Source organism: Theropithecus gelada, chromosome 15 (genome assembly GCF_003255815.1).
Source record: "Theropithecus gelada isolate Dixy chromosome 15, Tgel_1.0, whole genome shotgun sequence".
In the NCBI taxonomy this organism is placed as follows: Eukaryota; Metazoa; Chordata; class Mammalia; order Primates; family Cercopithecidae; genus Theropithecus; species Theropithecus gelada.
In genome coordinates this window covers 2,071,996-2,082,749 of record NC_037683.1, presented here as the reverse complement: position 1 = coordinate 2,082,749, position 10,754 = coordinate 2,071,996, and positions in this window count along the sequence as shown.

The window sequence follows — 10,754 nt, the reverse complement described above, 5'->3', positions numbered from 1 at the left end:
CCCAAAAAAAAAAAAAAAAAAAAAAAAAAAAAAAAAAAAATTGGCTTCCCTTTTAATCACTTCGGTTGTTGGACGTAAAGCAAACGCCTCGTGCACATGGGCCATTCTTTCATGTCTTAAAAACACATTAAACTTGCAAATGTGAAGCCTCCTCAGCCCTCTTATATTTTCGATCTAGTTTACAAAGTTGATAATGGATTGACCTGAAAATTTAAGTGGATTAATTAACCATTTCCTTTGGAATCGCAGCTAACTTCTGACTAATGGGTCAAATGACTTTAACCAAGACAAAAACAGAAGAGAACAAACAGGCAGGTTCCTTTACCCCAAATGCATCGACGTTCCTAGAACCATTTCTCTGTTTTGTTGAGTTAAATGATGCCTCCTCCAAATGAAACAACGAGGAGTTGTTTTGGGGGGACCATGTGACCCTGACCCCCAGGCCAGGTGCAGGGTCACAGCCTGTGAGAAGTCACAGCCTCTGTATGAGGCCTGGCCATCTCCTAACGCCACCTCCCCACTCGAGCTGCTGCTGCCTGAGCCCTGACCTCTGTCAACATCTCCCCCATCTGGAAAGCCTGACCCCCCAGCCCTGGTCAGCTCCTGGCCCCTCCTCACCCCTGCACGGCGCTCACCCTTGCACAACACTCCTGATGCTAGGTGTCAGCTCAGTGGCGGCTCAGTGGAGGACAGGCTGAGTGCCCCAGCGTCCTGGGGGCAGCTGAGGTATCCCTGGCAGCAGCTGAGGTGTCCCCAGGAACAGGACGAAGGGGCGGCAGGGTCTCGCCAGCTGTCTCAGCTCCCCAATCCCCCACAGCTGTCCCCCTCGACCCCGGGCCCATTAACGCCTCTTGTTGCCGCCCTGTGACTGGGGGAGTCAAAGGAGACAGTTCCGTTTAAAAATTCCTCAGAGGGTTTGTTAAGGAACAGTGACAGGGGGCGGGTCTGGGCAGGCCTCGGGGGTCCGACCCTTCTAGACCCTCGTGTAGTGCCCGCCTGCCCGGGGCCTGCACACAAAGGGACAGATGGATGGCCAGATGCAGGCACAGGGGCGCGGGCGGCAGGGATGGGTGTGGGGTTGGATGGTCCAGGCGGCCACCAGGGGCTTCCTTCTTTGCAGTGGCCGGTCAGTCCCTGACTGAGCCCCACCTCCGGAGCCAGCTCCCCAGGTCCACTGGGTGCCCTCCCCGGCCCGCTACCCAAGGGTGCCACAGGGCAGCCACACGCCTGCCTCAGGGTGGGAGGAGGGAATGCGGCCAATGGCGGAGGGAGCCACCCAGGGTGGCTCCTGGGGTGGAGGGGACGGAGCGAGGGCCCCAGAGCCTGGAGGTGAGCTCTGCACAGCAGGAGGGAAAGTGGGCACTGGCACCGCGTGGCGGTGGTGCTGGCGCTGGCGCTGTGAATAGGATTGGTAGCAACAATGGACAGCAGCTGCCGATGCTCCAGCCGTTACTGCGGGAAACCGTTTTAGGCCTCAGCCTTTCCAAGCTTCCTCTCTGGGTTGCTGGGACACACCACGTGGTTCTCCTCCTTCTCTGGAACTCGCCTCTTGCCCACCCCTCCTCCCCAACCCTCCACCCCAGCCCACACCCCCCCACCAGGGCACCTCTTCACACTGCCACTGTGCTTGGAGAGGGCACACTCAAAGCTGCCAAAACCCACTGTGTGACCCAAATACACCACTCGTCTCGGCCCCTCCCAGTACCCTGTCCCACGATGGGTAAAAGGGGCTTCCTTCAGTTGCTCCCTCCCCGAGAGAGACCCCTCACTTTCTCTCAGTGTCCCCCAAAGCCTTCACAAGCTCATGACCACATCCACCCACATCCCTACCTCCACGCCTAACCCCACACCCCAACCACCACCGCCTCCACCGGGGGCATTGACTGACTGGTCCCTAATCACATTGCCGCCCTGGACGGAGAGCCCCGAGGGGGCAGGCGGCCCTCCGGGCAACCCCAGGGCCCCCACCCAGCCCTGGCTCAGCCTCTTTGGACCTGGGCTCTTCCCACTGCAGCTCCCGCTGGGATACCCTTCCCAGGTGGGGATGCCTCAGGCCTCGTGGGAGCACGGCCTCTTGGGGAGCCTTCCTCGGCCACCGCCGCCACTGCAGCTCAGCTCCTTCCTGACCTCTGACGCTGGAAGTTCAGAGGTGCCTCATTCAAGGTCACATCCCCAGGCTAGAAACAGCATTTGTTCCCTTAACCCTAAGGAGAAGCCCACGAGATAAACAAATTCCCGAGCCCACACTGCAGGTGAGAAAATGGGGCCTCAGAGAGCTCTGGTGCTGACAGAAGCCGGCCAGCTGTTCGCTGGTACATCCACAAGTCATGAGGGCTCCAGGCCCACTCGACTGTTCCGGAAACGGGCGTGGGGACAGTTTCAGAGGGACACTTTTCTCAGGTCCTCCAAGCTGACCTCATCTGTCTTTATTATAATTTCAGTATGTGAAAATCACAAGGCAGGTGAACATCCTCGGGCCTGTGGCCTTCGGTAACTGTAAAATCAAAACAGCTTTGGCTAAAATTCGGAACAGTGCATTCCAACTAACCTCACATTTCAGTGACAACAAAGCTCCTTCCACCGTCAACCGTGTCATTGTTGCACCCGAGAAGTCCACGCCCATCGCACCGTCCAGCGTCCAGCCCACTCTTATTGCCACCTGGGAGCTGTAGGAACCCCGGGTACCGGGTCTCAGACCTGGGGTTCTTGGGACTGGGTCCCGGCCACCACGCAGTTTGTTTCCATCCCCTCACGTGGTTCTAACGCACAGGCAGGGTCAACCCCAAAACACAAAATTTTAAAGATTCTGGCAAAGCACCCAGGATGCGTGGAGAACGACGGCCCCTTGGCTGTAGTTTGAGAAACTCAAAGTCACCCAACCAGGGCAGGGAAGGACGGAGAGCGGGGGCCGGGTAGAGCCACAATGGCGACCGTGAACAGGGTCCCCACGTGCTTAGAGGCCCCCTCAGCGACAGGGAGGGTTACGAATGGGGAGGGGGAGTGGTCTGGGCATGGGAACATTCTAGAAATCAAAAAGAAGGCTGCAATGTGAACAGTCCTCCCCAAGGGGTTGCTCCTTTGGTCAGGGAGTCATCCCTGGGTAGGGGAGAGGCTGATCCCCCCGGGTGAGTCCTGGGCCACCATCCGCACCCTAGGCTGTGCGTGTCTGGGTCTATGTGTGTGCTGGTGGGGGGCTCGTGAGCCCAGCTGCTGCCAACATGGCCCTGTTGGCCTGGTGAGCTGCCCCTACTCCACCGAGCTTGGATGTGGCCCATGACTGCCCGGTAGAAGCAATGAGAGAGGCCTAAAGGGACAGCCCAACTTCAGAAGGCTCTGCCACCCCATCGCTGGAGGGTCACAGATGGCCTGGGAAATGGTCATAGTGTGACAATCAAACCAAGAAGTAGGTTTCAAGTCCGTACATCTCGGCCGGGCGCAGTGGCTCACGCCTGGAATCCCAGCACTTTTGGAGGCTGAGGCAGGAGGATCCTTGAGGCCAGAAGTTCGAGATTGGCCTGGTCAACATAGTAAGTCCCTGTCTCTCCAAAACATTGAAAACAAAAGCTGGGTGGGGTGTCCTGTGCCTGTGGTTGCAGCTACTGGAGGGAAGGAGGGGCTGAACTGGGAGGGTGGCTTGAGCCTGGGAAGTGGAGGCTGCAGTGAGCCGAGATCCTGCCACTGCACTTAAGCCTGGGTGACAAAGAACCCTGTCTCAAAACAAAGCAATACATCTCCTAGAAACCCAACCCTGGGGACTGGGATGTGGTGTTTCCTGCCTGTAATCCCAACACTTCGAGAGACTAAAGCAGGAGGATTGCTTGAAGCCGAGAGTTGGAGACCAGCCGGGGCACCAAAGGGAGACCCTGTCTCTACTCCCGCCCCCCCGCCCCCCAAAAAAAGCCGGTTGTGGTTCTGGCTATAGTTGCTGAAGTCCCAGCTACTCAGGAGGCTGAGGCAGGAGTTTCGCTTTAGTCCAGGAGTTGGAGGCTGCAGTGAGCTATGATGGCACCACTCCACCCCAGCCTGGGCAACTGAGTGAAAGCTTGTCTCAAAATAAGTAAACAAAGATAAAATTTTGGGCCGGGTTCGGTGGCTTACACCTGTAATCCCAGCACTTTTGGGAGGCTGAGGGGGTTGGATCACGAAGTCAGGAGTTCAAGACCAGCCTGGCCAAGATGGTGAAACCCCGCCTCTACTAAAAACTATAAAAATTAGCCCGACGCGATGGCAGGCGCCTGTAAATCCCAGCTACTCAGGAGGCCTTCGTAAGGCAGGAGAATCACTTGAACCCGGGCGGCAGAGGTTGCAGTGAGCCGAGATCACGCCACCGCACTCCAGCCTGGGTGACAGAGCCAGACTCTGTCTCAAAATAAAATAAAATAAAATAATTATTTTTTACTTAAAAAGATAAACCCACCCTGGGCAAAATATGTGTGCGCACCGCCTAGGAAAAGCCTGGAAGGAGCATCAGCAAATGGGGTCTGGATAGAGGACCGGTGGGGCAGTGTCAGGTTCTGTTTTCCAAATTCTCCACAATGAGCATATGTTACTTTCGTAACAAAAAATCAACCATGCATGTGAGTTTATACATGTTGAGCGTGGCCAGCCCGGCCCCTGGGAGATGAGACTGGAGGAACCCAGTGGCCATCCAGGTCTCTCTGTCCCGAGCCCCAGTGGGGAAGGAGGCAGCCCCTGTCAGCCACGCTGCCTTTCAAATGCCCGGTGGGGTCAGGGCTCGGTGTGCCCACTGGCAACATCGTGTCTGCAGACGGTGGCCTCTCCACACACCCTGGCTGCAGAGGTCCCAGGCCTGAATGTCTCAGTCCCCCGAGAGCCTTGCCAGAGCCCGCCCAGCCCTCCCTCGGTTCTGAGGCCCGTGTCGCCTGAAGGACTGGGGGGACCCCCGCCTGCCCGTGTGTTGACACCAGCCTGGGCAGCAGGAAAGGTGCCCGCCCGCCCATAAAACTCCTGGCTGCCTTATCCATCTCCACCACGATCCCAGTCCCACTGCCATACAGTTTCACTTTAACTAATGGGACACTTAGTTTAATGACGAGAGTTTGCATAAGAGGAGCCTGCTAATTAAATTTTAAACCTTGTCATTCCGAGGATTACCGAGCTCTGAACAAAGCGTTTGCCAGGGAGAGGAGCAAGCCCCACCCTGGGAGAGGCCCGGAGCTCCCTGGCGTCAGCTGCTCTCTGCCCCGCAGGGCGCGGTGGGCGTCCGGCACAAACCACAGAGGGGCCTCTGCCTGCCACAGCCAAAAAGGAGCTTTCCTCAGGCCTAGGAGTCTCAGGGCGCTAGATCCTCAGGCAGCCCCCAGGAGGGGCCTGGCTCCGGGGCCTTTGCCCTGAAGAAGTGACTTCAAGGGCACTCTGGCCACACCCCTCCTGGGTGCCAGACGGGGCGGGGTGGCTGTCTCCCAGGGACAGACCAGGGGAGTAAATGCTATAAGGAATCGCCCGAGGTGGGGCTCCCAGACAACCCACTGCCCTTTCTGCCGTCCTCCCCCTCCCCCTGCCTCATCCCAAGGTCAGCCCTCTCGGACTCAGAGCAGGTGGCAGCTAGCTTGTCCCACCACCCCGTCCTCTGGGAGACCTAGCTGAACCTTCAAGTGTGGCCATCCCTAACACTCAGCCACCCACCATATCTGCAGCCAGCATTGTTCCCCAAGCAGAAGAAGACAATGGGGAGGGTGGCATGAGTCATGGTGTCACCCCTAGAACAACACAGGTCTCAACCTCTGACCTCTCTGACGGTCTGACAAAGCCAGCGGTCAGGGCGGGCCAGCCTGAGAATAAAGCTCTTGCAGAGCTTTTGGCTGAGGACAGGACAGAACCACTCTATAAATGACCACCAGCCACAGGCAGTCAGTGGTTTCGGGGACACTGGAAAAGCACATCCCTGCTGGGCCCCAAGGACCCCAGTTCCCTGCCCACCTTGGTGGGCTCTCCCCGGACAAGGCAAACCCGTGGAGACGCAAGCCTTCCGGGGAAGCCCTGGGGCTGCGGGAGGTGGGTTAAGGACATCCTGTCCAACACAGGCCGGCTGTGATCAGGTGCTGGGCACAGACATGCTGCTGCCCACGGCCCAGCCCTGTGCACAGGTCAAACCCGTGTGGTTGACCCGTGCAGGAGAGGCTAGCGAGGCTCAGTCCTGCTGCCCTGGGCCAAGGCTCCCGGGAGGGGTGAGGCAGGGAGTGGCTCTCAGAGATGGCAGCTTTTGGAGCCAGGTGGGATGTTGCCCGCACCAGGCTAACCACAAGACTTCCCGTCTGCCTCTCCCGCTGGGGGCCAGGCTCATCCTCCAGGGCGGTCTGGCAGGGAGTAATCCTCCCGTTTAAAATTGAGGTAAAGTTCACATCACGCAACATGAACCACTTTAGAGTAAACCCTGTGCAACCATCACCACAGTCTAGTTCCAATCCAGCCACCACCCCCCGCACCTATGCTCTGGGAGAGCGTGGGGGATGTTTGTGCGTGTGCCGTGCCGTGGGTGTGTGACCTCTTGGAGAGCAGATGAGCCTGTGGATGAGCAGATGTGGGTGTGCAGGTCAGAGTGGGTGTGCCCTTCACCCACCCATCCCAGCCTTTGCCTTGGTGAGCCCCACGGTAACCCTGGGAAGGAGATTGTACTTGCTCTTCACAGACTCAGAGAGGCTGAGCGTTTCGCCCACGGTCACACAGCGTGGCCGGTGAGTCGCATGGATGAGAAGGACGAGGGGCCAGTTCTCCCGAGCCTGTACTCCGGGGCCTGCTTTGCCCAGGGTGTCCCACCGTGGCTCCCTGACTCCTGGACCCACCCAGCCCCAACGATGTGACCTGGGGGACCCCAGCCCTCCTGAGATGGCACCCCAGGATGGTGTAGGGGGAAGTGTGTGGAATTGGGTTTGGAGGGCTGTGTAGCATCTGGAGCCTGTGGCTCCCAGGCACGGCTGCCCCCAACAGCCACAGTGCTGCAGCCTCTCACGCACGTGCAGGGCAGACTCTGCCCGGGGGGCTGCAGAATCCGGAGTCTTCTCCTAGGTTTGGCCTTGGGCTGCATCCTACACCCCGAACGTGACAGCTGCATCTTCGTCTCATACCTACTTTTGAATGCCAAGAGGGGGCTCCGCTGGTCAGGACAGAATATTTTTATGGTAAAAAATGAGCCGCAGTTGCATCAGCTCCAGGAGGGTGGGAGCCGTCACCCGAGGTCGCACAAGCAGACTGATGAAAATTCTGCTTATGAAGTCGCTGCTCCCCCATTAATTAGGGGGGAGGGGGCGCTCCGGCGCCACGACGCACCTCGCCCACGGCCAAAAGCTTGTCAACATTTTCCACGAAGAATGAAAATGTAAATAACTTTCAGATTATTCAATGTCACCAAGGTATGGAAAAAGGTCGCCATACTGGGTGTCATTTATCTCATTGTGGATTTAAAGAGCTTTTTTCTATTAAATTTCTTAAAATTAATGTTTTATGTTGCTCAGAGTAATTTAAACAATTATGGGCTTAAAGAATTGATCATCACAGCCTCTGGGATTTAGCGCTGCTGATTCCCCTGAAAAACCTCTGATTTATCAGGGCTGTTACTCGACCAGGCAAGCCCAGGGATTTGGGCCCCCACCCGCTCCTGTCCCCCCTTGGGGAGGGGGGCTGGACCTGGCAGCAGATGGTGAGGAGGGAGAGGAGGGGAGGGCAGGGCAGGGGGTGTCCCTGCTCTTAGGGAGAGGGAGGGGTGCCGCTGTGACTTCTAAGGCATCCCCTGATTTGGGAAGGTCCTTTGGGCTAAAAGAAGCTCTTCGTGTGAATTTCGTATTTAAGAGAAAATAAGCCCTTTTAATGTGTTGGTTGAAATTATTTTATTATTCAGATATTTAAGTTGGATGATGTAATACAGTTGCCGGATTCAAAGTTCGCAAGCCTCTTCTCCGTCCCGCCAAGGGGAGGCCACCCAGAGCCCTGTGCCACCCCCACCCTCGCCCCTGCTGCAAGGGGGAAGGGGTCCTGGCAAGGGTTGGTCCTCTCTGGTCAGGGACCCCTGCTGCCTCTCGGGTCGGGACCCCAACGAGCGAGAAAAAATAGACAAAACGCGTGCCGGGGCGCACGACCCCGGCCCCGGCTCCCTGCACCCCCGGCTGCGCAGAGCCCTCCCCCTCCGAGTTTCCTCTGCCGGCGACGCCAGCAGAACCTGGCAGGTCCCATCTCGGGGTCTCCCCCAGCCCGGACGACCCCTCTCCCACTGCGCCCCAGGCCCTGCCTCACCCGCCGCCCCACCAGGGTCCGAGACCGGGAGACCCCAGCCGCGGGCGGGACATCAGCCTTCGATCTGCCCCCGCACCTCCCGCTCTGCGGGGAGACCCGGAGCCAGGAACCCCAAATTCCGGGCCGACAACCCGCAGGCGCGCGACTAAAGCTTCCACCATCCGCGAGAAGGGCGTCTCCACCCTGGAAGGAAGGGGCGTCGGTCTCCTCGGGGCGGGACCCAGGGAGGATGAGGGGTCTGCCTTCCCCTTCCCTTCACCTCGCTACGGCCCGGAGCCCGCAGACTGCCCCGCAGCCCAAGGTCTCTCTCCGCCTGAGGTCTGCAGCTCTAGCTGGGCGCCCCGGGGCCTGGCGGGGGTCCAGGTGGGGGCCGCGGCCCTAAGTCTGATTCTGGGTTCGCCCTCGTGGGTACTGAGCGGGAGCGGGAGGAGGTCGGAGCCTGCGTTTCTGTCCCTGGGGCGCGGGGAGGTCACAGGGCTCCCCGCAGGCCCGCGCGGGGCGGCACCGCGTACGGCGCGCGCTGTTCCGATCGGGAACCTGAGGACAGCGAGGTCACGCAGACAAGCTCTCCAGGGCACCGCGGGTCTCCCATCGCGCAGGCCGCCTCCGCAGGCCCCGCTCCCCGCGCCGATCCCGCCGCGCCCCCCTCCCCGCGGCTCCCAGGGCGGCGTCGGGAGCAGCCCCGCCCCCACTCGAAGCGGGGGCGGCCCCGGGCTCCGGGATTATCGACGCGCCGCCAGCTGGAGCGGGCTGGGGCGGGGGCTGCTGCGGGCGGGGTCCCCGCGGGAACACTCGGCACTTTATTAACCTGTCAGCGCCTAAAAGGTCCCGGGCGGCCTGGGGGAGGGGCCGGAGGCCGGGACGCGGTGGGGGCGCGACTGGGGGATTTGCACCCCCTCCTTGAGGCTGCCCCTCCCAGCCTGCGCCGCACCCCGGCCGTCGTGCCCCCTCCCTAAATCCCGCCTTCGACCTGGGCCAGGAGCCGCTTTCCCCCGCGGGTTGCCCGTTGCCCCCAGGAGAGTGTTCGGGGTCGTCCCTCCAGCGCCCGTCCCTGGCCGTGGGGCCGCTGGCTGGAGTCTCTGCCCGGGGGGCACCGCCGCCGAGGCCGGCCCCGAACCTCGCACTCTCCCGTGGGCGCGCCTTTGCTCGAACTGGTCGCCGTCCCTACGCGCCATCCGCGCGTCCGACCCCATCTGCTTCCACGCTCGGCTCCAGTTTTGCTTCCATTCCCAGTGGCCGTCGGGGCCCTTCTCCCCTCCCAGGGCCGCCCTGGTGACCTGCGCGTCTTTCCGCTTCCCAGGGGTGCCCGGTACCTCCTTAGACACAGAGGGGCTGCCCAGACTGGGGGCCGAAAGTCAAGCGCCACAGGGAGGGAGGGAGGGACGGCGGCGCTGGGGCGGGTGGGGCTTGGGAGGACCCGACAGAAACCGCGTTGACTGCCTGAGCAGCACACCTCCTTCCCCACAGCGGGGGGTGGGGGGTGGGGGGTGGGGGTGGGGGGACCCAGGCCAGGACAGGCCCTTTCCCCCTCTGGGCCTCAGTCTCCCCACAGGCAGGGGCCGCTGGGCGGAGCACAGCCAATTCCAGAAATGTTTACAGAATGAACAGATCCAGGAGCCCGCCAGAGCCCCTGCCGGGTTCAGCCCTGCAGACCTGGGGTCTGTGGGCGCCTAGAGGTCAGCAGAGGTCAGGGTCAGGGCAGCCTGGACATCAGACCCTCTCCCTGTGATGTTTCTCAGAGCTCCTTTACCCCAGCCCCATCACTCCCAGACCCCAGGGTTGCCCAAGCCTGCGTAGCTGAGGACAGTCTCCTGCTCTTTTCTCCCCAGCTTCCCTCCCCTCTTCCCCCTCTTCCCTCCCCTTCCCCTTCTTCCCTCCTCTCTCCTCCCTCCCCACTCTTCCCTCCCCTCCCCTTTTCCCTCTTCCCTCCCCTGTCCTCCCTCCCCTCCCCTTTCCCGGTCCTTAGCTTTCTCTTCTGTGAGATTGAGGGGAGAGGCCGCTGTGGGACTCAGAAGAGGATGTGCCTGACACACATCCCAAAACGATGAAAAGGACGTCCCTCAAAAGACAACTGTTCCCTTGGCTGGGTGCGGTTGCTCACGCCTGTAATCCCAGCACTTTTGGAGGCCAAGGCGGGTGGATCACCTGAGGTCAGGAGCTCGAGGCTAGCCTGGCCAACATGGTGAAACCCTGTCTCTACTAAAAATACAAAACCGGGTGTGGTGGTGCAGTCCTGTAATCCCAGCTACTTGGGAGGCTGAGGCAGGAGAATCGCTTGAATCTGGGAGGCAGAGGTTGTGGTGAGCTGAGATCGTGCCATTGCACTCCAACCTGGGCAACAAGAGCAAAACTCCATCTCAAAAAAAAAAAAAAAAAAAGACAACTGGTCCCAACCAGTTTCCCCCAAAAGATGGCTGGTTCTGGAGTGACTTGGGGGTCAAAAAAGGGGGAAGATCCTGGTTCTGCAGCTTCCCTTGGCCACATTCTGGAGGGGCCTCCCCACCCTT